The sequence below is a fragment of the Ovis canadensis genome, chromosome 24, assembly GCF_042477335.2.
Source record: "Ovis canadensis isolate MfBH-ARS-UI-01 breed Bighorn chromosome 24, ARS-UI_OviCan_v2, whole genome shotgun sequence".
NCBI classification, from domain to species: Eukaryota; Metazoa; Chordata; class Mammalia; order Artiodactyla; family Bovidae; genus Ovis; species Ovis canadensis.
In genome coordinates, this window is record NC_091268.1 from 51,077,821 (window position 1) to 51,083,820 (window position 6,000).

Here is a 6,000-nt window from a genome sequence, read left to right on the forward strand (position 1 = left end):
TAAGACTATGTTGGCGAAAGCGTCTTAGAAGGTAATTTGACAATGACTATTCAACTTTCAAATGTGTTTATCTTGGATCCAATATACCTTTCTAGGAGTTTACCTGCAGAAATATGTGTGTATTTTCACAAAGATGTACATGCCTTAAAGATGTCAATTGCAGCATCATTTACAATAGGAAGGAAAAATCAAGGTTACCTAAATGTTTGCTGGGCTTGTACAGGAGACCTAACAATGCAAGAGATGTGGATTCAATCCCCGGATCAGGAAAATCCCCTGGAGGAGGACGTGGCAACCCAGTCCAGTATTCTTGCCTGGAGAATCCCATGGACAGAGGAGCCTGGCAGGCTATAGTCCACAGGGTTGTGAAGAGTCAGATGTGAATGAAATGACTTAGCATGCACGCAAATGTTTGCCAGATGGATGGTTGGACTGTATTAAGAAATATTATTTATATGAAGGAATATTTTGTGGCTGCACGGCAAAGTGATTCAGTTATACATATATTCGTTTTCATATCTTTTCCATATGGTTTATCATAAGATATTGAATATAGTTCCCTGTGCTATATGGTAGGATCTTGTTGTTTATCCATCCTATAGATAATACCTTGTATCTGCTAACCCCAAACTCCCACTCCATTCCTCCCCATTGGCAAACACAGATTTGTTCTCTATGTGAGTCTGTTTCATCTGTTTCTGTTTCATAGATGAGTTTGTCTGTGTCATTTCTTTAGATTCTACGTATAAATGATCGCTTAAGGTATCCGTCTTTCTCTCTCTGACTTTACTTAGTACCATAATCTCTAGGTCCATCCATGTTGCCACAAATGGCATTATTTCACTTTCTTTATGGCTGAGTAGTATTCCGTTATATACATGTACCTTATCTTTTTAATCCATTCATCTACTGGTGGACATTCAAGTGGTTTCCATGTCTTGGCTATTGTGACTAGTGCTGCTATGAACGTAGGCGTGGATGTATCTTTTTGAGTTACGGTTTTGTCCAGATACATGCTCAGGAGTCTGATTGCTGGATTATATGGCAACCCTACTTTCAGTTTTTTGAGGAAACTCCGCACTGGTTTCCATAGTGGCTGCCCCAGTTTACATTCCCACCAACAGTGTATGAGGATTCCCTTTTCTCCATGCCTTCTCCAGCAGTTGCTATTTGTGCATTTTTTTTTTTAATGATGGCCATTCTGACCGGAGTGAAGTGTTACCTAGTTGTTGTTTTGATTTGCATTTCTCTAATGATTAACGATGCTGAGCATCTTTTCATGCGCTTGTTGGCTGTCTGTAGAATCTCATGTTCTGTTCATTGCAAAATTATTGTCCTCATTTTCCTCATGTGAAAACTGATACTCGAGAGAAATGATGTCAGTTGTCCAGCACTGTACCTACTCAGTGTCCTGCCAAGTCCCATGGTTCCTAGCAGTGTATCCAACAGGGGGTGGAGTCACACCCCAGTCAGAGCAGATCTACCTTCATCAGTTTCATCAACAGGAAGTCTACACGAGAATGCAGATAAGAGGGTGGCTTTGCCACTTTTTAAAACCCCATTGACTCTCACAGCTGTATCCTGGCTGGAGGGCTGTCCAGAGCTCAACTCTCACGAGCCCGAGTTCCTGTATCGCACCCGCGGTGCTCCTAGTAAACTTCAGTTTCATTCCTTCCGCCACTCCGTACTATCAAATCTGTGTCCAGGGTGCCTGGCCTTGGCCCCTGACACATGACAGGGTTGTCTGGGCTGGCCATCCTCCTAAGCTGTCAGGGAGGGGCTGGTACTGCCCTGCTCCAGGTGTTGGGGAGGGAAGTCCCAACTCCCTTCAGAATTCCAGGGACTCCTTCTGCCTAAATGAGCACACTCAGGGCCCAACCCCAGAAAAGAGATCCTCTGTCCTTCTGCTCCAAAGCTGGGGGTACAAAGAATGCCCAGCCCAAACACCGATCTCCCCTTCCTCCAGAGCAGCTTAGGAGAGGACTTCCCTGATGGTCCAGTGATTAAGACTCTGAGCTCCCACTGCAGGGGGCACTGGTCCAGTCCTTGGTTGGGGAAGTTCCTCATGTCTGGTGGTGCAGCCAAGACGAAACAAAACAAAAAACCAGAGCAGGTTAGGAAAACGATCAATAAGAGGGACAGAGCCAGGAAAGGGTTAACCCAGGGACAAGCAGCAGAAGCCCATTGACCCCCAGCCCCTCCAGGTTAGTCAATAAGTCCTCTGAGGGCCGCTCCTGCTGACCTCTCTTTGGCGCCACAGGGCTGGACGGTCACAGCGTCCAACCTGTCTGGGGTTGGGGGTTGGTGCTCAGGCAGGACAGGAAGGGATGGTGGTGTGCGAGAGGAGCTCTGCTTTTTGGGGAGTCAGAACGGGCAAGGCCCCAGGGCTGTTATCACCTGACAAGCCTGGCTGTGGTAGGAATAGGTGTGGGTGACCTTGGGATGCAGACAAACCAGGGAATAACTCCAGGGAATGCAGCCCCCCCTGGCTTCCCTGTGTGGCTTTGGACCCTTTGTTCACCCACTCTGGTCCTCAGTTTCCTCATCTGTAAGATAGAAAGACCAGCATAGCTGAGGTGTGCAAGAAACCAGAAAAAGAAAATGATTATTTTAAAAAAATCATGGCACTTTCCTGGCGGTCCAGTGGTTAAGGCTCCATGCTCCTAATTCGAGGGGCACAGGTTCAATCCCTGGTTGGGAAACTAAGATCCCACAAGCTGTGAGGCACAGCCAAAAAACAAAAACATCATTATGAAAAAAACAGAAATTGTGTGTGGTTGGCATAATTTTTGATTTATAGACATTTGGACGTGATTCACACAGGCAGGGAAACCGTTAGGCTGTTTTTCTGTTGCCAATAATCTTTCACAGGGTCGACGTTTTATGATGGAATTTTGGAGGAATGAGCCTTGACCAGCTGGGAATAACATAGTTAACCTTCAGCCTAGATTCTAGTGTCTAAGAGGCCCCGTTTTGCTAACTCAGCTCCAGCAGCAGTCACCTACTGTGGGACGTCAGTGGACTGAGTAGTCCCAGGAGAAACCCAGGTGGCCTGGGGGCCGGGGTCAGGCAGATGCATTCGGTCAGCCTGATGTGCAGGCCAAGAGGCTGCAGTCAAGGGTGGGAGCTGGGGCTGCAGGCGTGGGCCCCAGAGCTGGGAGACTTGGATGGTGGGAAGGGTGGTAGGCACCTTCGACTTTTCCTGGGAGGAAGTGGGCACCAGAGGCAGGGGATGGATCGGGAAAGAGTGGTAACAAGAAGGGCCTGGGATTCACGCCTCACTGACTGAAGCTGTTTTCTTCCCTCTGTCCATTCCCTCTTCTCTTCTCCCCATGAGGTTTGCTTCTAGCAGAAAAGGGACCCAGAGTCCGAGAGCCTGGCTCCTGGTCCTGACACTTCCTTTCAGTATTTTATGACCCAAGCCAGACCCATCCATGATCTCTCCGATCTCCGTGTCCTCCAGTCTCTGCCTTCCTCATCAGGTTAGGAGAGCGAAAGCGAGACTGCCAGGGACAGCACTTTGGAAGTGGCAAAGCCCTCTACAAACAGGACACATCTCCATGAAACAGTTATGTAACCCGCTGACTCAGAACCAGGCTGAGTTGGCGCCTGTCCCACCCCGGAAGTTGGAAGAGTTGCCCAATCACTCATCGGGAGGAACTTGGTTTTAGTTTCCCCTTCTGATGAATGGGGATGATGCCTGCTGTTCTCTTCCGTGGAATGATGGTGAGAATCACAGGGGATCTTGTAGGTGTCAGAGATTAATGTGTTGTTAATCATCAAATCATCATCATTATAACAGTGCAGAAGAAAGCGGGTCTTTTTGCCCCAAGGGGACTTTTTGTCCACTCTAGGAGGACACCAGGCTATGAGTAGCACAGACCGAACTTCTGCTTTTCCATGTACTTAGTCCAAAGGCTGGCACACAGTAAGAACTCCATAAATGTGAAACAAATTATGTTTTTAAATTATGTTCTTAACCTACTCGCCCATCACACCTGACTCAGGTCATATACTTCAGGTTCTGTTAATTAGTCTCTCTTTTTTTTAAATTTTTTAATTTTATTTTTTGGCCATGCCATGCAGCACGTGGGATCTTAATTTCCTAACCAGGGATGGAACCCGTGCCCCCTAAATTGGGAGCACAGAGTCTTAACCACTGGACCATTAGGGAAGTTCCTTCTTCTTCTTCTTTTTTTTTAATCGAAAGCAATAAGTAGTCTGAAGCTAAGTGGAGGAATAAGATCAGGAGAAAGAAAGATCCAGATGTTTAGGCAGCACTCAGGCCAGGAGAGGGACAAGACTTTGGGGTTATGAGTCCTAAATCTCAGGTTCAGTTTCCCGCCGTGACTTCCTAACTGGATTTCCTGGACTTCAGGATAAGTCTCTTCATTTTTGCCAGCAAGAAAGAGCGATTCCATTCTTCCTGATTCACAGAGGTGGAGTAAGAACCAGATGGCATGTGTGGAAACCATGAGTCGCCCCCCCCCACCCCCCCCCCCACAATGTGCGTCGTCGGAGTCCTCAGGGTCCTATAGTTTGTAGGTTACCCTAGCATTTCCCAAGAGGGCCTGAAGAGGGCACTGTAGCCCAGGAGCCGCTTTGGGCAGAGTGAAAATCCTCGGGCTGACTCCTCCCACAGGTGCTTGGCCCCCACCCCACCCCACACCTGCAGATATTTGGCAAATACCCTCCAACCCCTCAACCTGCTCATATTTTTTCCTGCTGCAGATTGCAAAACATTCCCTCCCTTGAGCATATTTGCAGGGGTGCAGGCTAACTTCTGTTTTGCCGTATAAGTAGAAAGAGCAATCCCCCTACCCCATGTATGATAATGGTCAGGATCACTCCCCGTCCAGTTTCATGACAACTTTTGCCGTCTGCACACGTCTTTCTCTGCCGTTTGCGGCTGAAACATTATTTCTGGGAAGGAATTTGAAGTTGACTGTCGGGGGAAAGGGTAAAATCAGAAGTAGAAATTCCCTGGCCGTCCCGTGGTTAGGTTAGGACTCGTTGCTTCCAGTGCAGGGGGGCATGGGTTCTATCCTTGCTCAGGGAACTAAAGTCCCATATGCCATGTGGACAAAAAAAGAAGAAGAATGAAGTGGGGATCAAGCGTGGAGGTTGAATGAGTGTGTTCCGTGTCCCCATCCCAGAGGAGCTGAGAGGGCTTATGTGACAGGAATAAGGTGCAAGTTGTCTTACTTCTTGGTCTGCACCATGGGAATGACTGCAGTGACATTCTCCCGGGGCCGTGTGAGGAATGCAATGAGGTCTGATAAGTGAGCTACCTGCAGCAGCTCTGGGCAGTGACTCATCAAGGAGATGGTCGTCCAGGAAACTGGTTCCCGCTGTACCCCCATCTACTGCCCCTTCTGCAAGCTTCAGGTTGGAGCATTAATGGTAAACATCCCCAGGCAAGAAAAGTTCTGCTGGACTTAGAGGGAGCTTGTACCCTGGGAAAGCCTGGTGCTGGGATGATAGCATTAGAAGAAGGGGCCACAGAGAAGAGGCAGAAAAGAATAAAGTTCCAGTGGACAGTGTTGGCAGCTGCCAGCAACCCTCAAAAGGGCCCCTCGTCTTGGCACCTGTGTCCTTACTGGCCCCGAAACTCACTAAAGGCTTGCCCTTGGGAATTCCCTGGTGGTGCAGTGGTTAGGACTCCACGCTGTTACTGCCAAGGTCCAGGTTCAATCCCTGGTTAGGGAACGAAGAGCCCACAAGCTATGCTGTGCAGCCAAAAAAAAAAAAAGACTTATCCTGGGCCAGTTGGCAGCTACCTACTAAGGACTAGCCTTGAATGGAGCCACCTTATTGACCAGCGTGGGCAGAGCTTGTGGCCTCAGGCCAGTGGGGTCAAGAGGTCAGACAGGCCATGCGAGGCAGCACGTAGCGCCCCGCCCCCTCCACCTCTGGCTTCCCGGACCTGCCACCTACTGCCAGGATGGGGACGGACCCGGGGAAGTATGGGGCTCCCGGGAAAATAGGAAAAACCAAGAG